The sequence below is a fragment of the Lepidochelys kempii genome, chromosome 1 (assembly GCF_965140265.1).
Source record: "Lepidochelys kempii isolate rLepKem1 chromosome 1, rLepKem1.hap2, whole genome shotgun sequence".
Lineage (NCBI taxonomy): Eukaryota > Metazoa > Chordata > Testudines > Cheloniidae > Lepidochelys > Lepidochelys kempii.
Window position 1 is genome coordinate 113,763,173 of NC_133256.1, and position 24,164 is coordinate 113,787,336.

Below are 24,164 nucleotides of genomic sequence, written 5' to 3' on the forward strand. Positions count from 1 at the left end.
ATCTCCTGACTACCAACCTTATGCTTAAGCTGTAAATTCATCTGCCCCTCTCAAACCCAATTGATGCATTTGTTAGGGGAGCCACTCTACAGCCAGCAATATAGTTTTGGTGGCAAGGTTGTGCAGCCCAAAATAACAAAAAAAGAATTTTTAATTGGTCTCCGTTAGGTCATTAATATGCAGCGAATGTATTGCAGTGATGAGACTTCTACCTGTGTAGCTCTTCTTTTCCTACCCATCAGGTTCATTCTGCACTAAAAACTGGTATCAAGAGACACATTTACCATGTGGTGCATCAGAATTTGTTATCACCATACCATTAATTTCCACACACATCTGCTGGAGTATTTGTTACTGCCTGTGTCTCACATTTGTCTTCATTTAATCCCCTTTTTACTGCCCTTGTTCTAATGCCAGCAGCTATTACGAAGCCCTATAAACATTTGTTAACTATGTGAGCTGGCACACTCTCCAACCTCCACATCACACCAGTTGTTGGGGTTAAAGGTTGCAGAGGGTTTCATCTCCATGACATTACAATTATTAAACCACAAGCGGTCAAACTAAAAAAAAAAATCCAGGTGTGATAAACCTTTTGAGAGCACCTAACACGGAGCCTCCCACTTCCCCAGAAAGGCAGTGAGGTTGGCATTTTCAAAGGAGCTGGGGGAGGTAGGCTGCCAACTCTCAGTGAATTCCAATGGGATGTGTGCATCTAACTTCCTTAGTCTCCTTTGAAAATCTTAGTCTAACGCTTTTGTTTGATAGGCAAGTGACTCAGACTGCTGATTCATACTCTATCTGTTCCAGCTGTCCTGGGCCCCACATTAACCACACCCTTCATTTCATGTCCTTCAGCCATCTTCTAGTGGGATCCACCATGATAAACAGGAAACATTTGTAATCCTTCTGCCTGTCAGAGATAGCAGCAACTCTAATCAGTATCCAGGGGTTCCTTTTCAATAACACAATGCAAAACCAACTCAAGCCCCCACCCAGTGACCTGGGACAATTACATACCACCCCCCTGGGCACCTCTAAGAGGCAATATTTCCCCTCTAGCAAGCACAGAGTCTGAGTGTAGCAAAAGCCTTTTAATAAAGGATGGAAACAATGTGGCATTATGTTGGGGAAACACCACAAACAGGATTCATAACACAAACCATGAGCAAAAGACCCACACCCAAGTAAGTTTTCGCAGTGTCCTTTTTCCTTCAGGTCCTTAAGTCCAGCAACCTAACATTCACCCCACCCACAGTTTTTTCCCTTGGCCCGCACAGCCCCAGAGTTCAGAAGTTCATCTTCAGAGTTTACCTCCCAGCCTGAGTGGAAGGGGGAAAAGGTATGGGGGCATCTTACATGCTTCACTGCTCAAGTCGCCGGCCAAACGCCACACCTCTCTGTGGGGTTCTGCTGCAGTCTTCACCACCAGCCACACCTCTCAACCAGACTTCCTGCCAGCTGCTCACAAACATGTCTTCAACCCCCACCCCCACATAACACAGCTCTCAGTAACTTCAGCTCTTTAGTGATTTCAGCTGTTAATAGGGGAGCCTCAGTGCTGACACACTCAGAATCACTAGCCCAAAGTAGGTCTAATGCTTAGACCTAGGAATCAGTGATTTCAGCTCTGTAGCACATAACAAGACTCTTAACAGAGTCAAAATTAGTTCTGTTATAAGACCACAGAGAGATTAAAGCTGTATTTAGGGGGCCCTCAGAATAGGGCTACCACACTACTAGATAGTGTGCCTGTCCTAAGCCACCCCTTAATTCACTGGGCTTTGGAACCCATGTCCCTTGCCTAGCAAGTGCTATTTAGTTGAGGGCGAGTCCCTCCGTCATAAAATGCCAAGTACAGTTCTACTGTCCTTGATTCATATAACCAGGCTAACAACACTTTATTACTCCTTCCCCAATAACAAAGAGACTGGGGATCCCACAGCAGCCAAAATTACCATTTGGGCAAGCAGTCCCATCATGCTAGGCAGGGTGGGTGTGCCCATGTAAACGAGATCAGCCCCTGAAGTCCTTTTCCACAGCTCACCATCAGACGTCAGGGTAGAGCTCATTCTGACTCTGTTTACACATTTCTTAAAAGAAAACAGGGCTTTCTGTCCAATGTGTGGGCTTGTTACTCACTCTCCCTTCCCTAATTGACGCCTTCCAGTTCAATTATTTTGCCAGTTAAAAAGCCTGGTTTGACTCTCTTTTCCCCTTTCTCCTGTGACTAGCTTAGTCCAATCAAAGTGCCACGGCCTGGCTGGAACTTGAAGCCTTAGATGCTGGTGTGGGCTGTTCAGCCCATTTCCATCGGGAAATGGTTCTATGTGGTAATTCATGGACTTGTTTGGGAATATTTAACATGTGCGCTCAACTCTGGAATGATGCCCAAAGCAGGGGTGTCTTTTTCATTTGTTTTTTTAATTATTCAATTTCATTGGGCACAGGCCTGACTTGAAACCCATTGAAGTCATTGGAAGCCCTTCAGTGGGCTTTAGACTAGGCTCATGATCTATCTCATAGCAGTTGTGGTGTGCATGGTAAATATATGAGAGGCTATGATCTCTATCATGATGGCTTCTTTTTCTGTGCATTTCTCTTCCCATTTTTATAGGCAATAAAAGTTTTAATAGGGTGCAGGACAAGGAAACATAATCTTTGTTCTTTCAGACTTTCTCGCGCTCATGCCTCACCTGAAGGGGTAATCCTCTGTTAGTGACATCATAATTGCATTTTGTGGAAATTATTTATCAGTTTGCTAACAGAGGATTAAAACTTCAGGAGAGGAGTAAGCAGCAGGAGAAGGTGAACGCACCAGAAACAAGCCTTTTGGTATTATGCAAATATCCTAGCTAATAAAGACCAAGGGGAAAACAATATACACAATTTTGCTTACAGAGCAGGTATTTTATCTAAGGAAAATGAAAGTTCAAAGTTTTCTATGAAGTGTCACCTGGGCTTTCATTGTCTCTGTGATAATGCCTGTTAGATAAGTCATGTTCATTAGTCATTGCTGCCAGCGGCAGATGATGCATTGCTTTACATTTCTTTATTATGAATTGGAAAAGAAGAGAGTGGGAAAGCAGAGTGGGAAAGAGACATAGACCAAGACTTCCTCAGTACAAATACAAACCTCTCATTCCCACTCTAGCTATCAAACACAACAAATTCTAGTCAAATTAACAAGTTGCTTATTCCCCAGAGGAAAATATAAACTGTTTTGTGGGCCCGGATACAAAACCCATTGACATCAATAGAAAGATTCCCACTGATTTCAGTGAGCATCAGGGCATTGGTTAAGTTATTTTTCTTCTTTTTCTATTATTAGTTCATATTTAGCTTTTGCATTACAGAAGGCCTTGTCAGGATTGGGACCCAATTGTGGTAGGCAAAGTACAAACATATTTGAAGGCATAATATTTAGCAAGTGATTATGTGCTTTGCTGAACTGGGGCTTTCATGTGAAGAGCTGGCATGGACCTTTACTTCTACATTTAGTAGTGACATAGATCAACAACGCACGCATTCCAGTGGATTCCTCTCTGAGCACTGAAGAAATCATAGCTCTAATAACGTGATGTGCACACATGCCCCTTTCCTCATCTTCTAAGACCACCACCATCAATATCAGGGTTCAGACAGGGTAAAACAGGGTTGCAGTCACAATAGATGTAATAAACTTTGTGTGCTAAGACACCCTTTCCTAAGAAATTATCTCCATCTATGTACTTTACTGCCATTTTAATTTCTTGGGACTTTCTATGTTACCTCTATTAAAATTTGCTAATTTCCTTAGAGTGACGAATTCTAGTAAAGCCTGTATAACATGCACATATTTCAAAATGTATACAATTCATTAGCTATTCCGGCTGGGTTATGACTTGGCAAGCCTTGTTGAGAAAATCTGTTTGGAATAAGTCTTTGTGATACTTGGGCTCTTAACTGTTGGCAGCTAACAGTTTACCAGCCCTCATACTCTGTTCATCATCTTTAAACTTCAAATAAAAGAAAACATGCTCTGCTTTTTTATTAAACAAAAAGTTGAAGTCAAATTTTGCCATGTTAAATGTTATCAGTTGGTATCTCCATATACAAATCCAGCAATGGTTCTACTTTACTTTCTATATCTACTATACTTTGGTTTTTGTTTTGTGACTGCTTTCTCTTTCAGGATTCCTCTTAAGCAGGACTTCCAGTTCTCTTGTATTATTGTGTATGAAATAACTGTACCACCATTTTGCTCCATATAGTCTTCAATCACTTTTAAAATTATAATCTCTAATAGGGCAGTCTTTGAATACTTATCAGTCAAGCTCCATCTAGGTGTCTTGCATATCATTAAAGCCATTGGCAAAAACGATGACTGGTCTGATATGCCTGGTGGTAGTATGTCACAGCCACCTATCTTTTGCAATCAAGACTATGGAATAAGGAAAAAATTGAAGCCTAGAAAATATAGCACAGTAGAGGAAGTGAGAAGAATATGTCCTATTCAACAGATAACAGTTCCTCCAAGTATCAATCATTTCTACAGTTCATGCCAATTCTAGAAAAGCCTCCGGCCCAAATACACTGTTACCTGCACCTTGTGGAATCTTCTACATGAGCATAAAGTGGGTTGTACCAAACACTGCCAAATCAGAATGGCAACGATTTACACTCATTTTGGTCCAGCAAAAAAGACTAAAGTGCATGGCACAATTGAGAGTCGGGGCCTCTTCTCTTTGGATTTTGGAAATTGGGAAAGACAGATCTGTCTAGGGACAGATCTAATGCAGCATTCCCGCCTTCGGCAATTACAAACAGCTAACAGAAGACATATTCAGTGTAGCATAGACACATTCCCCAGTATTATTTGGAGCATACACTGCAACCACTAGGATTTCATTTCTCCTTATATTTAGCACTGCTAGTTGGATATTTTCTTGATCACCTCTTTTGCTCTTGGTCTTCTGCACAAGGTCTGTCAAGTACCTTCTGTTTCAAATGGACCATTCTCTTCAGTATTCAATAATTCACACAGATCACTTATAAGAAAATTAAATCAAGATGCTCCCTTTCTCGGCACCTTTACGGATCCTTGTGAGCCTAAGACTATTTCTCTGGGACCTGTTTTCTAAATAATTTCAATAGTTTAACCTCATGTGAATTATTAGAGGCTTCCATTGAGGTAACCAAGTCCTCATAGTCAGCGAGAATGGTCTCAATGCTCAGTGCAGCTGAGTGGGAGAAGGCAAAGCAGTCTTTCCACTTCCCACAATCCTGGGTCAGTGGAGGGCTAAACTGACCTCCAGCACAAATCAGAGCAGCCAAAGGGCTGCTCTAATTTATATCAGATGGAATAGTCATCTGGGCACTATTCAACCAATTGTAGATCACTGGAGCAGAGTGCACCCTGGCTATACCTGTTACATCCTTGGCACACCTATGCCTCCTATGCAGAGGCGGGGGGCAAAGGGTGTAAAGTTAGCTATGCCAGTTTTATGCCATCAGGGGATTCCCTTTAGTGATATTCTAAGGCTCTTTTATTATCTCATGATCTTTTCCTTGGGTTAATCAATTTTAATTTCCTTGGGTTAACCAATTTGCTCCCCAGTGACTAAGCTAGTATTGAAGCAAAGTGTGTACTCTTGATAGAATAACTGATGGATTCAGTGTGGGGGAAGCAGAGGCTCTGTCAACCTATTGGTCAACATATTGTTGCTACATCTGGCCAGGTTATTTCTCTTTTTTCCCCATGGCAGGCAATTTTATCTCTTCTTTGTCCTATTACATACTATGACATTTCCTCTTCGAAAACCAGCTGTATAAGGGGACAAATATACTAAAGTTACAAAGAGGTGAATTTTCTAGTGATAGCAGCCTGTCTCAGGACATGCTCTGCTCCTACCTTCTAGCCCCACAGAAACCACTCAGACTCCCCCAACCAGTCAAACTCCACGCTGTACAGTTTATTTCAGATCCCTCCACCAGCACCTCTACAGTTCTGTGTGGCAATACTATTTACAACGTCTCATGTATCATCAGCCCTTTCCCCAAGGCCTGAGAGGAGAAGAGATCTCCCTTCCTTGAGCTCTCTCTAAGTCTGGGTTCAGGCAGCCCTGCACCTCTCCCATGCACTTCCTTCCTGTGCCTTTTTGTCAGTCCTGAGCAGGTGGGCTAATTAATCCTTTAGCTCACCCAGCCAGCCAGCCAGTCAGCCTGACCAGCTAATTCCATTCCATTCCCCAATCAGACCTCTCTAGTTAGTACCAGAGTGATCAGAGTGCTGGCTGACCGTGAGCTCCCAGCACTCTGTCATGGCTTCCTAGTCTTATGAATGCTCTTGAGCAGTCTTCAAGTGAGGAAGATGATTAATAGGTTTGCAAATGGCACTGCAGTGTGAGTTATCCATGGAGTAAGGAAGAGATTTTATATTTGGACTGGGCCATATGGATTTGAAAATTCCATTAAACAGAGGATAAGCTTTCATGAGCTACAGCTCACTTCATCGGGCTTATGCTCAAATAAATTTGTTAGTCTCTAAGGTGCCACAAGTATTCCTTTTCTTTTTGCAGATACAGAATAACACGGCTGCTACTCTGAAACCTGTCATTAAATAGAGGGTAACTTGTCCTAATTGATGGAGTGGTCATAATGAAGGAGACATTGGAGGATAAAAGAAAGCCAAGTCTGAAAAAGAATTGTACTGCCACAATGATACAATCTATAGAAGAAGAAAGAAGTAGCAACAGCAGCCCGTAAGGGAAAACTTTATAAAGAGTTCAGCCAAGATAACCAAGACTAGACATGAGTAAGGAGGTGGCTTCTTTAACATGGTCACCTTCTAAAGTAGAACTGTACTTTAAATAGCAGTAACTAGAAGAAGAACAGCTCCCTAAATTAGTGTTTGCACTAGTGACCAAAAATCTCAGTCAGGCTCGGGACCCCATTGTGTTAGGTGCTGTACAAATACATGACAAGAGACAGTCCTTGCTTCAAGGATCAAAGGCAATAGAAATGATTCGTATTAGGAAGGATTAGAAAAAATCAAATACAAAGGCTACAAAGTTCAAAACAATCAAATTCTCCCTTCAGATGCCAATCCACAGGCAGCTCTCATTAACTGCAGAGGGTGCTATATGCACGTAATGGAGGACAGAATTTGGCCCAGCATGCAAGCCTTGTTCCTACCAAGAACTAGGTGACTGTGCACCTTGCTTCCTCAGCCAAAAAGGGGAGAGTTTTCCTACATTTTCCTACATTTTAATCACAATTTGCTCAGTTACAGTTATTTTGGTAGATGATCATAGAGGTATGTTGAAGATCACAAAGGAAAAAAGATGTGAAAGAACCCCAAAAGAATAATGTTTCCAGGTACAAGCCTAGCCCATTGAGGTCAATGGGACTTTTGCCATTGACTCTAGTGGACTCAGAATGTCATCCCTTATGCTTGGCATAGTCAGAGAAATACCCCAGATTCTCCATCAAGGTCAATCTTGTACAGCTGTAGTATCCGAACAGTGGTTTTTGTAATGGGGCTAGAGTCACTGCCAATAGAGCATTGGGCCAACGGGTCTGTTCTTGAGGATCTGTTCACATTTTCATTATTAACCCTAACTTGGACGTTTAAAATTTCAGCTGTTTCAGATCACATCAGGATGAAACACAAAAGCTCTGAAAATTCATAAGTAACAGCACTAGACAGAGGAGCTAGGAGGACTATAGCCCACTAAAGTAAACAGTGTATGCAGAAAAAGAACTTTTATTTGACTTTTTAAAGCATTTCACAGCACCTTTAAAAGTTCTTCAACTCCTGCTGCTAATTTCCCATGTGCAGTCATGTGCCTCTTTTTGAAGTTATAAACATTTCCATAGCAACCAATTTAGATGTTACAAAGAGGAAATGATGGGCCGGGGGGGCAGGGAAATAAGCAGCAGAAGTAGATAATCTCTTAAAAAACCCAAAGATTTTGCTTTATTGCAGACATCCCTAGTTAAAAAAAAACTGAAAGAAGAAAAATAAAGAAAATGTCTGATATGTAAGTCCTAGAGCTGTCTCTAGCAAGTATGGTTTCTTTCAATGCCTTCAGCGAGACATAAGCAGGTCTGTAGCTCACCCTGTAGCTATTGTTGCAAACCCCATTTTTGTTTTTCTGCTGCGAAACGCTAAACAGTGTTTGATCTTAAATACCATTCTACTGCAGTTCCCACAGAAAACCAGGTCAGAGTTTGACCCTTTATTTTTAAACATACTTTTTTGCATTTAATAATATAAAAAGAAGTAGTTAAAACCAAAAACAAACAAACAAACAAACCCAACATTTCCAGATGCCTGAGGAAATCACAGAGAGGAATAAACTGATTCTGCCTCAAGCTGATGTATTGAATATCCTTACCATGACTGTTGAATATCAGATTTTATCTTCCTACAGAGATGACTGCACACAGCCAGATATATTATTTCAATAGCATAAAATAAAAGACACCAAAATGGCATGAAAGAAAAAAAAAGAAGAAAAACACTAGCAACAGCATATATAAAACAAATCAGGCAGAATAAAAGTTACATGGAATACACTGAACATGTGCAAAAGATCATTTTCACTGAAGTGTCTTGAGAGAAAAAAAGCAGCTTTTCTTCCAAACAGTCAAAAGATAAAGGTCACTGATCAGACTTTGCTAGCTATCCTTTAAAACACACTATGAACTTGCAGTCAGAAAAACATGTACAGATTTGAAGTGAAGTACAACACGTTTTCTTATGGTTAAAATTCTGAGTAAAAAAAAAATTCTTTAAGAAAGGAGATTGTGTTAATAGAGCCACACAATTTCTTTGTTATGGAATATTGTTCTGAAAATAAATTAGTTAACCACATGCGGAAAATTCTGGTGTTGAGTGTAATCTAGAGGACTTTGTCCAAATAATGTACTAAAGCTTTGAGGAGTAAGATTTCCAAAATTAGATTAGTCCATTTAGACACATATATTAAAGCACATCTAATTTCTGCAAGTAAGCACCCAGTTTGGATATATAATTCAGGTATATTTGCATGTATATGACAGTTAGGTGACTCACTTTCAAAATCTGGCCCTATATTAAATTCCCTCAAGTGTATCTGGTGAGGATATAAGCCACAACAGTGGAGGATTCAAACCAGAACATCTTTCTATTGTACTTTTAAGGCCTCAATTGTCACTTATGATACCTTAGCATTGAAATAGCAGAGGCATGTTGGCAGGACAGGGTGGGGACCCCTGCAGTGCCGACTGCCTTGCTGTAACTCTTTTGTGGGTACCTAGTGATCCTCAGTCTTCACAGCAGTCAGGCTGGCAGGGAATACATTTTAAACAACTGTATAGAAAAAGAAAACATGAAATGCCCAGTACACTGACATTGATGAGTCAAAAAGAAGAAAGCCAAGGAAAGTGTGGGCCCCTTACTGAATGAGGGAGGCAACCTAGTGACAGAGGATGTGGAAAAAGCTAATGTACTCAATGCTTCTTTTGCCTCTGTCTTCACTAACAAGGTCAGCTCCCAGACTGCTGCGCTGGGCATCACAAAATGGGGAAGAGATGGCCAGCGGACTATTTAGAAAAGCTGGACGTGCACAAGTCCATGGGGCCGGACGAGTTGCATCCGAGAGTGCTGAAGGAATTGGCGGCTGTGATTGCAAAGCCATTGGCCATTATCTTTGAAAACCTGTGGCGAACCGGGGAAGTCCCGGATGACTGGAAAAAGGCTAATGTAGTGCCAATCTTTAAAAAAGGGAAGAAGGAGGATCCTGGGAACTACAGGCCAGTCAGCCTCACCTCAGTCCCTGGAAAAATCATGGAGCAGGTCCTCAAAGAATCAATCCTGAAGCACTTGAATGAGAGGAAAGTGATCAGGAACAGCCAGCATGGATTCACCAAGGGAAGGGCATGCCTGACTAATCTAATCGCCTTTTATGATGAGATTACTGGTTCTGTGGATGAAGGGAAAGCAGTGGATGTATTGTTTCTTGACTTTAGCAAAGCTTTTGACACGGTCTCCCACAGTATTCTTGTCAGCAAGTTAAGGAAGTATGGGCTGGATGAATGCACTATAAGGTGGGTAGAAAGCTGGCTAGATTGTCGGGCTCAACGGGTAGTGATCAATGGCTCCATGTCTAGTTGGCAGCCGGTATCAAGTGGAGTGCCCCAAGGGTCGGTCCTGGGGCCGGTTTTGTTCAATATCTTCATAAATGATCTGGAGGATGGTGTGGATTGCACTCTCAGCAAATTTGCAGATGATACTAAACTGGGAGGAGTGGTAGGTACGCTGGAGGGGAGGGATAGGATACAGAAGGACCTAGACAAATTGGAGGATTGGGCCAAAAGAAATCTGATGAGGTTCAATAAGAATAAGTGCAGGGTCCTGCACTTAGGACGGAAGAACCCAATGCACAGCTACAGACTAGGGACCAAATGGCTAGGCAGCAGTTCTGCGGAAAAGGACCTAGGGGTGACAGTGGACGAGAAGCTGGATATGAGTCAGCAGTGTGCCCTTGTTGCCAAGAAGGCCAATGGCATTTTGGGATGTATAAGTAGGGGCATAGCGAGCAGATCGAGGGACGTGATCGTTCCCCTCTATTCGACATTGGTGAGGCCTCATCTGGAGTACTGTGTCCAGTTTTGGGCCCCACACTACAGGAAGGATGTGGATAGATTGGAGAGAGTCCAGCGAAGGGCAACAAAAATGATTAGGGGTCTGGAACACATGACTTATGAGGAGAGGCAGAGGGAGCTGGGATTGTTTAGCCTGCAGAAGAGAAGAATGAGGGGGGATTTGATAGCTGCTTTCAACTACCTGAAAGGGGGTTCCAAAGAGGATGGCTCTAGACTGTTCTCAATGGTAGCAGATGACAGAATGAGGAGTAATGGTCTCAAGTTGCAGTGGGAGAGGTTTAGATTGGATATTAGGAAAAACTTTTTCACTAGGAGGGTGGTGAAACACTGGAATGCGTTACCTAGGGGGGTGGTAGAATCTCCTTCCTTAGAGGTTTTTAAGGTCAGGCTTGACAAAGCCCTGGCTGGGATGATTTAACTGGGAATTGGTCCTGCTTCAAGCAGGGGGTTGGACTAGATGACCTTCTGGGGTCCCTTCCAACCCTGATATTCTATGATTCTATGATTCTATGAAAAGGAAAGGCAGGAGGCAGATTTTAGTTTCAGGCTTGGAAGGGGTTACTATACACAATGCTGAGAACAAACTGGATTTTGGAAGTGGATGAACCATACTTCCAAAAAGTGCCCTGTTACAGCACCTCTGGAGCTAAGTGAAAACAGCAGCACGCTGAACTTCCTGTGAACAGTTTGGACAGAGGATAACTGCAGTTTCACGAGAACTTACCACTACTGTCCAGGAGCAGGCAGGAAAAACACCACGTGCAGCAAAAACAAGTCAAGGAAACCCGTGGAAAAAAATGAACTGTAGACTAACTAATTTGCTTTACTTTGTCCATGCATTCAGGGGAACATTCTTTGACTTGAACAAGCTTGTCCAGAGCAAAAGAAAGCTACAAATTCTCCATATCTCCCCTGACCCATGCCATTTTTACAAGGTTTTTTCTTTTCCTCTAAAGCAAAAATGTTACACTGTCCCGACAAGCCTCTAAAACAGCTGCTAGGTGAGAACAATACACTGCAGGGAGAAGATATGATGCATTTTACCCATAACAGACACCTATCAGAATTATTGTTAGTTTACGGGACTATTTGGAATTTCTCTACTAAAATGATTTTCCTGATCTAAAAAGGAGGGAGCTGGGGAGGGGCAGGGGCAGGCAAATGGGGCCAAGAAATGAGCATCTGATGTAGTGTTTTGCACAGGATCCCCATGACACTGCCCACATCAGCAAAAAAGCTGGCCTGCAGCTGTGCATCGCATACCAACGTGATGGGGAGCAGGACTTTCCTTGTGAAGCACAGTGGAATGAAAGAGAACAGCAGGTTTTCATTCTAAGAGGACTTCTAAAGAAAAATCTATTAGGGAGTCTAGGAAGCAAGAGAGATGTGGCATCCCCTCCTCCTTTCCTGTCCCTACCTCAATTCCACTCAGGTAGCATGAACATGAGAAGATATTACATTAAAAATAAATGACCAACAGCATATGGCTGGGGAACTGTCCAGGAAAATAAAATCCTCCTGTGACTGAATGTCCCTTTGATAGGAGACTTTTTCAGGGATAAACTCAATGGTTCCTTTAAATAATACCTGTTAAAGCAGATGTCTGGCTAATTAACAGAGGGGCACACACATGGCTCTGACTTTCATCATTTACTTGGTTCATTTCTGAACTGTCTGTTTTATATAATTTTTTTTAAAATAGACTTTTAATATTGAGACCAATGTGATGCTATGCCCAGGGCTCCTTTCATTAGGAGTAGCCCGTGTTGCTGTACTCTGAGCTCCGTTTAACAGAAAGTGCCAGGAATACAATGAAAAGAGAAAATATTCAAATGAATAATACCTGGCATTTCCATAGCACCTCTCATCCAAGGATCTCCGAGCACTTTGTAAACCCTCGGAGGGGAGCCATTTAATAGCTGTAAAGCCTGAGTCACCTGATGCTGTGCAGATGAAGTTCTGGTGCATTGGGAAAGTAAAATCCATCTCAACCCCTGGTTGGGGTCAGGGCTACAGCATGGCCATCCCATCGCTGCAATACAAGCCAAAGGCTTAAGTAGAAGCCACAGTCCTTCCACACCATTAGTACAATGCGTTCAGTTCCACTGGGCCATCCTATTGCTGCCCTTTGTGATCTTTTATATGAGGCCTGGGAAAAGAGCCCTTCCTCAGCATGCAGGGAGCACAAAGGTTATATATTCACTGTATACAAACAGAGACATTAGATAAAAACAAATACTCTTCCTGGAAGGTTGCAATGTAACAGTAACTTATTTTTTAGAATTCAGAATGGCAACCCACAAGAACCCAGAAACAGAAAGAGACAAAACAGGCTGTCTTCTAAAACAGAGAGACATACCTCGCCCCACCGTATTCTAGATTGGCTGGCTGCTGACTGACAGCTGCTAGGCCCTTACCACATGTTTTCCTGCAGAGCCCCCTACCCTGCAAGCAGGCCCAAGAAAAAACACTGAAATTGAAAATGCTGTTTAAAATTTTGACAGTTTTCCATAGTCTACGTAGGCACAGTTGGTGTACAAGCAGCTTCTTCCCCCTTCAGTCTCTGGGAGTATTTGGGGATGAAATCGTATGAGGGCCCATTAGTGATGTAAGCCTCACACAGAAAGCGCTAACATCTGTCTGCTGCAGGTAAGCAGCAGCATGGTCATCATCACAGAAGTGTCAACCGCCACCTGTGCAAGGCCACCCACGGAGCGAGGAACAAAGCTGGAACTGGAAAACAAGAGCCCTGATTCCCAGTCCCAGGCTCAAACCACTTGCCATGCTGTCTCCCCAGATGTGACCGCACAACCGATGCACTAGCTTAGCAGAAAGCAGCTTTATTTTATATAGTGTCTGTCATTCCATCGGTATCCCACAATGCAGTATGAGTTTATGTAAGCCAATTTCAAAATTATTTTCTCTTTCCCTGTGTTATTATTGGCCCCAGCAGCTACATCCCCTACTCACAGAGATGGGCGGGAAGAGACAGAGCATGGGCAGGGCCTTGACTCTATCCTTCCAGGACACTGGGAAGCCTTCACTGCAACAGATATAGACCTATCACGGTTTACTCCTTGCCTGGAGCAGCGAGGAGACCAAGAAGGCCGGGGCAGCACACCATGCTAGTTTTGCTAGGGGCTCGATCGTGACAACCATCATGATTGACAACTAGCTCAGTGCCAGAGTAGAGGAGCTGCAGAGGAAAGGGCTGGTCTGTGAACCAATTGTTTGCAAGGACAGTGCAGTGGCCAGAGATAGCTGAGGAAAGGGATGTGGGGGCGGAGGGAGAAAGAGAGAGAGAAGCCATGGGGTGGGCTGATGCATTTTCATAAAGCAAAGAGTAATTTTCACTTGATCTTGAAATTAACATGCAGTCAAAAGGAGCTGATGGCAATGGCAGTGTTAACAACAGCAGGGGTTGGTTCGCTACCCGGTGTGCTTCACCCAATAATCACAACGGGGTGGAGAAGCAGAAGAGTTTATTTGAAGCTTCAAAAAGGTACAGGGAGAATAGAATCTCAAATCCTGCACACAGAGCAGGAAGTTACACAGGCTTTTATACATCCTTTCTTCAGCATACTTATCCAATAGCAAGCTGCCCCAAGTATCCATATAGCCAGCCAATCCAGTTACCAGCCAGTTCCCTTGTTTTTTGTATCATTTGTTAAACTATACATAAAGCTGCTTTATTCAGCATTTTTCTTCTATATCTGCCCTGTTTGGCCTTGTTTAGTTTCAGGCAGTCTGACTCTGCAGCATATTGTTGCAGATCCTCAGCATAACTGCTGTGAGTGCCTCCAGGCGGGGGGCCAAGGACACTTGGGCCTAGTACGCAGAGCTGCTGCGAGTGCCTCCAGGCGGGGGGCCAAGGACACTTGGGCCTAGTACGCAGAGCTGCTGTGAGTGCCTCCAGGCGGGGGGCCAAGGATACTTGGGCCTAGTACGCAGAGCTGCTGCGAGTGCCTCCAGGCTGGGGGCGGGGGGCAAGGACACCTGGGCCTAGTGCGAGGGGGCTTCATCGACACTCGTGATCTTCCATCCCCTCGAGTTACCTAGTGGCCATGCCCCAGTGTCCCCAACAGCGGGAGAGGGCAGCTCTTCGTTGTACATGATTACATGCCAGAGAAGGTGGCAGTGCATTCTGCATACGCTGGAACTTAACTGGGGCAGGTGCCAAGGAACAGAGTAAACCCAACAGTGATTCCAGCAATGGCACCTACTCCAGTGAGCTGGTACAGACCAGATGATCAATTCCATTGGCAAGTGTGAATTGTACATTTATTGGTGTAAGTAAGGAAACAAGAACCTCTGCCCTCAAGTAGTTGTCATTTCATCCAGACCAAGGACAACAAACATGCATGGTAACCTTTGGAGGTCCTAAAGAGAAGGGGCGCCTGAAGGAAGAAGCAGACAGACACATAGCTTTGGAGACATGTGTATGAGTGGTTGACTTTTAACCCACAGTAGTAAGGGGGGAAAAACAGACTTGACTATAACAGGGTTAAAAAAAGAACGAGATAAATTCATGGAGGATAGGTGCATCATTGCATCATTGCTGGCAGCAGCGGCCGGGGGTCCCTGGGCCCTTTTAAATCACCTGGGGATGGCAGGCGGAGCTGAGAGACGCTCTGGGGGAGGCACGCAGGGGTGGCAGGCAGGGCTGGGGGAGAGACCCGGCTCTGAACATTGGTGTAACCACTAGGCAAACTAGGGGGCCGCCTAGGGCGCCAAGATTTGGGGGAGCCAAAAAGTGGTGCCCCCCAATTTTTTTTTATACTATTGCTTAAGGGCAGGTACCTGTCAGTCTCTAGCGCTTGGGCCGCACCGGGGCCAGCAGCCTCTTCACCTCCCCTGCTTCCCCGGGGGCCACTCCTCCTCTCAGGCTCCCCGGCCGCTGCTGCCGCGGCCGCCCAGGAGGACGTGGGCGGGGGGCGCCGCCGCGGAGGAGACGCAAGGGGCCGGTCTCGGCTGGGGCCACGCACCTGCCGGCTGAGAGCAGCAGCGGCCGGGGAGCCGGAGAGGAGGAGTGGTCCCCAAGCGAGCGGGGGAGACTCCGAGGTGAAGAGGCTGCTGGCCCTGGCGCGGCCCGAGCACTGGAGACTGACAGGTACCTGCCCCTGCCCCTGCCCCATCCTGGCACTGCCTTCCCCCCAGCCCAGTGAGTATTACCTGCCCCAGCAGCCTCAGTGCCCTGCCCCACACTGTCAGCCACCCCAAGCTCACTGTGACACTAGCACCCCTTGGCAAAGGGCCCCCTGATCTTCACAAACAGCTGTCACCAGAGACCTGACAAACTCACTGCACCCCACATTGCCTAGGGTAATGGACACGCCGGCTTGACTGGCATGTTTCCGTGTCCTTGGGGTGCATATGCAAACGTATGTGATAAGGACTTGAAAGTTCTTTGGAAGCAGGGATTTTATCCTGTTTAGCATTTTTCACCTATTCTTGAGTGCTGAGTATGCTTATAGAACTAGAGCCCTAATAACAGTAGAATATATCTAATTATGCAATACACAGCTTTCTCCTGTTGGCTAAAAAGCCTGATTTTGCCATTATTTGTAGCAATTGGGTAACAGTGCTTTTGTATTCATTTGCTGTTGGCAGCTGGGTCTGAGAAATATGAATGCTTATATTGCCCCCTTCCTGCTTTTCCCCTCTCCACAATAGCCTCACTTGAGGCTTGCATAACAGATTGCTTCTTTGAAACCGGCATTTATGTCTCTTTGTTTGCTTTTCTCCTGACTCAAAACTTCAATCACCCCACTGTACCAACATGTGGGCTTTCTCATTATTCTCTGCAAGGCTTCCTCGCAGAGCGGCCGCCAGCCTTGGGCTTTCTGCTGCCCTTGAGAAAGCAATTGCTGGTTATAAAGCAATGTCTGAATTACATCGTTTTATTCAATGCTTGGAGATCTTGTAACCCCTTCTTTCTGTCTTTTGCTTTCCATTGCACATGAAAGAGCTGCTTATAGCCCAGCATCTCCAAATCCTGTCTGTGCCTGCAGCAACCAGTGAGAATCCCCCAGTTGACATTTTCCACTTCCGGATGCTGCTGTCAGCAAAAATATTTACTGTTTTTGCTGTTCTTTTCTTCCATTTGGCTCCGTCCTTTTGCCAACAGCGGCTTGCTGCACAGAATTCTTTTTTTCTATGCCTGAAATTGCAAACTAAATTTCAGCAGGCAGAGGGCTGCAAGCAAACTGAGTGTGCAGTGCTGCAAAAATCTGTCAGATTTGCTTTTCCTTTTACTCTAGATAGAACCTTTTCACTCAGAAAACATCGAACAGGAGTCTGAATCAGACATGCCAAACCTGTGAGAAAAAAAACAGAAATTTGGCTTGTTTTTGGCTTAATTGGCTTCTGAGTTGCTTGTTGGCTAATTTTTGGCTTGTAGCTTGTTTGGCTTGTATCTTGCTGGTTCTTTTTTTTGACTGGCTCCCGGCAAGCAGAGGCAACGGGGGGAGAGAGTCAGGGGTGCACAGCGGGTCCACCACAGTCCCAGACTGCATGCCGCGGGGATCTAGTCACATAGAGTGTTGGGGTTCTTAGGGGTTGGTTTGTTTTGGCTTTGTTTTGAAAGGGGATTAGCTTGATTTTTGGCTTATTGTGAAAGTCAGGGTGCTTATTTACCGCATGAAAGTTGGCAACTGTGATCTGAATGTACCGGCTTTGCAGAAATGTTGTTATTTAAGTTTGCATTTTGATGCCTAACCTTTCTCTCATTGAAGGCAAAGGTTAAACACTCTTGGACTTCATTGTGCCCTTAAATTTTCAATATAAAAGTAGTTCCAAGGGAATAAATTGAAAGTACATTGAGGGGGATAATGTGGAGACATCTCTGCACTACTACATCTGGTAAACGTTATCAGGCAGAGGTCTCAGCAGCTTTGATTTAGGTCAGCCAGCATTAAAGGTAAATCGGGAGTGCTTGCTTTCTGTTCCAACAGAGAACAAACTAATCTGTCATAAACTTCAGGTCTCCACCTGCCCTACTCAGAGGTCATTATGCAAAGGAGGCAAAGTATTGGGGGGGGGGGATGTTGTGCTTAGCACAATTCTCATGGTTTGTTCTTCTGCCTCATGGATGGCAGCTGTAGGGCTCCGAGAGAGAGGGACCCACTTGTTCAAATATTTTGAATAATAAAGATGTTAGTTTAATAAATCTCTGGGAGGAGAGAAAGGAAGAAGAATTCCCCTGGTTCAGTGCTTCCCCTTTGAACCTTGCATATGTGTGGTTGAAGGTTAATGACCTCTGAGTGAGGGCAAGTGAAGATCTGGCTCCTACGATAGATTTCTTCTATTTTTTTTTTCCTCAGACTTGAAAGCAAACACCACTGATTCCTTCCCATCTGCTCCCCAAAGAAAGAATAATCTGATGTAAAGCCCTGAAAACTCTCTCTGATAACGTTTGCCAGGTGTTGCCCACGGTATTTGTCAACTCAGGCTGATCCTCCAGCCTCTTTACCCTCATCCCTAAGAGACTTTTGTATTTGAAAGCTATCAAAGCAACTGCCAAACAAATGATGAACCTTGACTTTGTTACCTTTTGATCCTCGTTCCTTAGGATCGTTCCCTTGGATATTTTAGCTTGTGTTGTTTAGAACTACAGCAGATTCCATTATTAGTACCCAGCCTGAGTTCCCAGCAATAGTTGCCATTATCCGACAGTTGCTAGCCCTGAAAGGCAGGTTTGCTGAACTGCATGCAGAGAAGGAAGCACTACGAACATGGCCTTCCCTGGCTGCAACTCTGCTTGTGAGCAGGGCAGCAGTGGGGAGGGGATGCCAGGGCTTTCCACAGGGAATGCCAGCAGTGGGGCCCATGGATCTGCATGGTATCTCTCCCTGCAGTCTCTGGGATTTGGGGTTTAGCATGTCCCAGAACTTCCTTCCCTAGGTGCAGCCCCCTCGCAGGGCACTGCCTGGAGTGTGCAGGGAGAGGTACTGGGTAGCCCTGGCATCTAGGCTGCAGCCCCCTTCCTGCGATTGCCCTGCCCCCGCCCAAGCCCACAGCCCTGTACCTCCTGAGCAGTCCCTGTCCGCAAGCAGGTTTGCAGGGCTGCATCCCCAGAAGGAAGCACTAGGATGGATTGAGCACCTGCTACAGGCAGGTTCACAGAGCTGCCACCAAGGAAGGGCCATCCCAGCACTTCCTTCTGGGACTGCAATTCCACAAACCTGCCTGCAGCTGGGACATTTCTTCCAATACAATGGTTGCTAATAAGCGGCATCCCAGTGCCAATATCCAAATCAGTCATTGAGATGAGATTGGTTCCCACCAAAATGTTGCAATTAACCAGAAGTGGTCATTATCTGGGTTGCTATTAAGCGCAATCTACCGGTACCATTAATCCAGTTGTCCATATCTTGCTATATTAGAGATATTTCCAGGTATTATCTTTGTTCTTTTTCATGCAGTCCTGAATAGGGTGTTGGGTTAAGTCAGTAATTCTATTTCTGGTGGACACGAAGGAGGTTCTTATTAAAGCACTGGACTGGGACTTGGGAGAACCAAATCCGGTCCTGGCTCTGCCACAGGCTTCCTGCATGACCGTCTGTCTCTGGTCCTCTGTCTGTAGTGCAGGGACAACATTTCCATAGCCTCAGAGACGGTAAAAGGAGGAACACATCAATGTTTGTGAGATGCTCAGGTACTATGATGCTGAGCCCAAATAAGCACCTAGAGAGATAAATGATTATCTCAGTGAAATTGTCCTGATAAATAGCTGCACAGGGAATCTAGCTGTTAGTTGTTATCTGAACCTGAAAAAAATCCCCAGAGAATATGGGAGACTCAATTACCTGATATTTTTTTATTTTTGAGCCAGATCCTAAAAAACACTTATGCATGTGCTAGTCCCATTGACTTCAGTGGGAGTACTCAAGGGCATAAAGTTGCTTACATATATAGGTGTTTGCATGATTGAGTCCTTAATGAATTATTCTTGCTTTCTCATGGTTTCAGTAATCAAATGATTTATATAAGTTAAGCAGTCTGCAAATAGATCAAGTATTTTGATCAGCCACTTAACATGTGGAAGTATGCTGTGGAAGTTTAAAATCAGAGATGTTTGTAACAGAATAGCATTTGCAAAAAGAAAAGGAGTACTTGTGGCACCTTAGAGACTAACCAATTTATTTGAGCATGAGCTTTCGTGAGCTACAGCTCACTTCATCGGATGCATACCGTGGAAACTGCAGCAGACTTTATATATACACAGAGAATATGAAACAATACCTCCTCCCACCCCACTGTCCTGCTGGTAATAGCTTATCTAAAGTGATCATCAGGTGGGCCATTTCCAGCACAAATCCAGGTTTTCTCACCCTCCACCCGCCCGCTTTGTGTGGAATGTTGGTGTAGAGGGCTTCCACATCCATAGTGGCCAGGATGGAGTTATCAGGAAGATCACCGATGGATTGAAGTTTCCTCAGGAAGTCAGTGGTGTCTCGAAGGTAGCTGGGAGTGCTGGTAGCGTAGGGCCTGAGGAGGGATTCTACATAGCCAGACAATCCTGCTGTCAGGGTGCCAATGCCTGAGATGATGGGGCGCCCAGGATTTCCAGGTTTATGGATCTTGGGTAGTAGATAGAATATCCCAGGTCGGGGTTCCAGAGGTGTGTCTGTGCGGAGAGTGGTCAGTTTGGATGAGCTATTACCAGCAGGAGAGTGAGTTTGTGTGTGTATGGGGGTGGGGGGGATGTGAGAGAACCTGGATTTGTGCAGGAAATAGCGAGACTTGATTATCATGCACATTGTGTAAAGAGTTGTCACTTTGGATGGGCTATCACCAGCAGGAGAGTGAATTTGTGTGTGGGGGTGGAGGGTGAGAAAACCTGGATTTGTGCTGGAAATGGCCCACCTGATGATCACTTTAGATAAGCTATTACCAGCAGGACAATGGGGTGGGAGGGGGTATCGTTTCATGGTCTCTGTGTGTATATAATATCTACTGCAGTTTCCATGGTATGCATCCGATGAAGTGAGCTGTAGCTCACGAAAGCTCATGCTCAAATAAATTGGTTAGTCTCTAAGGTGCCACAAGTACTCCTTTTCTTTTTGCGAATGCAGACTAACACGGCTGTTACTCTGAAACCTGTCAGAATAGCATTTGGTGCCAGCCAGTTACGTTATATTACCACCGCCACTACACTGTGGCTTGTTTTATACAAACTGGGGTTATAAAACATGGTTTTATATCACATGTGTAAACCAAGATTTTATTAAAATAAAAAAGATAATTAAGAACAATGCAGAAAAATCTAATATTGAACCAAATTCTTTTTCTAATCATTTACAATCCTGTAGCTCAGCAGTTTCCAGCATCTCATGTCATATCTTCCATTTCAGATTTATCAGTTATTTGGACACCAAAAAACACCCAGTTTGACTGTGCACTGTGTGAAAAAATACTTCCTTGTGTTTGTTTTAAACCTGGTGCCTATTCATTTCATTTGGTGACCCCAGCAGCTCCCATTGGCCTGGAGCAGCGAACCGCGGCCACTGGGAGCCACAATCGACCGAAGCTGCGGACGCGGCAGGTAAACAAACAGGCCTGGCCCGCCAGGGGCTTTCCTTGCACAAGCGGTGGAACAAGTTTGGGAACCACTGATCTAGTCGTTTTATTCAAACCCAGTTTAAGTAAACGAGTCCAGCAGGGAAGTCTGGGTAAGAAAGGTGATTAAACTACTGCCTTGATGCAGCCTGTCAATGACAAGCACTTTTTCAAAAGGAGAGATGGGGCTTCAGGTTGGTGCAAGTAGCCTGGCTTTTCCCCTCTCTCTATACAGCATACACCGAACTCCCTTCCCTGCAGAGGAGACTATCTGGCAATTGGCTATACCCATTCCATGTTCAGTTCCCTTAGGGAATGGTATTAGTGCTTCAAGGTGAAAAGGGGAGAGTGTGTCATGGGGGCAGTGACGGCAGCAGGGTGAGAAGGCGAGCCAGCTGAGCAGCGGGGGGGCGGGGAGGGGCTCATGGCAGGCGGGGAAAGGGTCTGGCAGGGGTGTGTGAAGAGGCCAGCAGCAGGTGGGTGAGCAGGGAAGGGGATCTTGGAGAGGGGGTGAAGAGGTGAGTGGCGAGTCAGTTGCGGGTGGCGGAGGGGCCTGGGGCAGAGCAGAGGTAGAGTGTGGGCGGAAGAGGCAGGACAAGGAGCTTGCTCTCCCCAGGGGAAGTTTCACCCACTGCCCATGTGTGCCAAATATGATTATTTCACCGTTACCTGGGCCTTCCTTCCTCAGCTTGTGTTTGTCACACCCCAGTGTATGTAGAGATCTCTACTCTACTTCTTGCCTCAAACAGCTTGCAGTCTAAACGAGAGCTGGGCAGGAAATGCTCTTCCCCAGCCCATGAAAATTTTCCTGTTCCACATCAGGGCAAAACTGAGATCTTTGGAACATTTTCACAACAACAGTGTGAGAGAATGGGCATGTCCCCACTCCAACTAGCCCATAGCCTGGTGACAGTGCACTCTCCAGGGAAGCAGGAGACTCAGGTTCAAGCCCTTGCTCTGAATCAGGCATATTGCAGGCAAGTGCCCTAACTACTGGGCTATTCTCGCTCTCTGAGTCAGACTACAAATTACATCCTGGACCTGACAAACCTTTCCTGTGGAAAGTTTGATCCAAACGAGCGTGTTCCCAGGAAAAGGTTTGGTTTTGCTGAATTGGCAATTTCTGACCAACAAAAATTTTGTTGGAAAATTCTTGACCAGCTCTAAACCTATGATAAGAGGCAATGACTTTTTAAAAACATTTTTATCTATTATGACATGGACTACACGCAGTCATCATATCAATGTAGCTATTTTGGATAGAGGTCTGATTTGATACCAATGTAGTTAAAGTGGTACAACCCCCTAGTGCAAGCAGAGTTATATCACTATGAAGTGGCTTATACCAGTCTAGTTTATTTTGATAAATTTCCAGGAATAAGCCATATCAGTGTAAGGCACCTTTCCTTATAACTGCATCCACTCTAAAAGTTGTATTAATTTATCTATAGTGGTTTCCAAATGGATATAATTAAAGCAGTACAAAAAGTGTGTGTAGACAAGCCATGTATGTGTGTAAAGGGAGTGCCTCACAGAGTGGCTCCAATCCTTGACTGGAGATTATTATTTGTATTGCAGTGTCATCAAGACAATGAACAGCAGCAGCAGCCTGGGAATCAGGTTTTGTGTTATTTTATCAATCTGATATGCAGGTTACTTTATTAGAATTCTTAAATGTGGCAAAGGTGTCTGTCACTTTAATGAATCTTTGCAGTCCCCATCTGTCTGATTTTAATTTGATCCACACCCCTTGGGCTCAAACCCCACGTTTCAAAATATATTTTTAACTCCTAATAAAATCTCTATAGCAGGGCCATGTTTAGCACTGCAGTTCAGGGGCTGTCTGCATTGAATTTATAAACCTTGGGGGTGTAGCTCAGATTAGGGACTCCTGAGTTGAAATCTGACACACTTGCTGTCAAGGCCAGAAGCGGATATTTTTTTAAGGATTTGAGGAGTATGAGGACAAGGATCTGATACTCATTTTTTGGGCTGAATATTTGAAATAATGTTCACGATGAGTGCTTGGGGTCAAAGCTAAAGTGGAACAGTGTGCTAATATTTTCAGTTCCATTCCAACACCATGCACTCCATTCTCCTTCCCTATGCCAAGCATCTCCCTGCCTCCCCCAGCCACCAGCCTCCCCTTAAACAAGCATGCTTGGTAGCTGAAAGCTTTACAGCTTGCTCAGAATAGGAATCATCCCTAAACCGTCACCAGCTTTGGAGCTGAGGACACACACAGTTATTTACATGGGTAGAACAATAAGGTTCCAAGATACCGCTCTGCAAAGCGGGGAACTGTCTGAAATGGTTAGGAGGAAAGCCATGATCTAATCAACATGCACGTGTGGACTAGAAAACCTCACCATCAGGTCCCTCTACCACATCAAATCATTTGTATTGGAACAGGAACTATCTATTCCTTTTAAATCTTTGACTACTTTTTTTTAAAGTTACCTTCCCCCTGCTGGTCCATAGAGTTGAAGAGGGGAAAAGAGAAGCTCCTTACCCAGTTCAGCTGGCTGTGAGCCACCGTTTCCTCTAGCTGAAGGGTGGGAGGTACAATATGAAAATAAAGTCTGCCTCTTCCTCTCAACTGACTGGCAAGAACAGCCTAAGCAGGGCATAAAAGAACAAGGAACTTGGGTTGGCTCTCATCCGTCCTGCTAATTGGCAGAAGTGGATCTTCAAAGGAGAAGCGGAGCTGCCAGACCCTGCATCCATCAACTGATTGGTGAGAGCAAAGTTTCAAAAGATTTCCCCTGAGCAGCACGATGGAATGGAGCCAGCAACTCCGCAGCATCTTTGAAGTCTTGTTCAGGCCGATGCTGAGGAGAGAATGGAGGCAGTGCTTTCGAGAAGTCATAATTTTAAAACTCTCAGAAGTGCTGTGGGCCAAATTCTGATCTCATTTAGGCTGCTGACTTCACTGGCTTTGCACTGGTGTGAGTGTGTTTAGAATCTGTCTC

At 44.7% G+C, this 24,164-nt stretch overlaps 1 protein-coding gene across 1 annotated transcript in view; it reads right to left on the minus strand.

Moving 5' to 3' along the window:
- Positions 1–23,785, minus strand: part of ECRG4 (ECRG4 augurin precursor) — a 65,571-nt gene extending 41,786 nt beyond the window's left edge. Inside the window, exon 1 of the mRNA XM_073351158.1 lies at positions 23,705–23,785. The gene's annotated coding sequence lies outside the window, so the exon portion shown is untranslated. The remainder of the gene's footprint in view (positions 1–23,704) is intronic.
- Between the last annotated feature and the right edge of the window lie 379 nt (positions 23,786–24,164).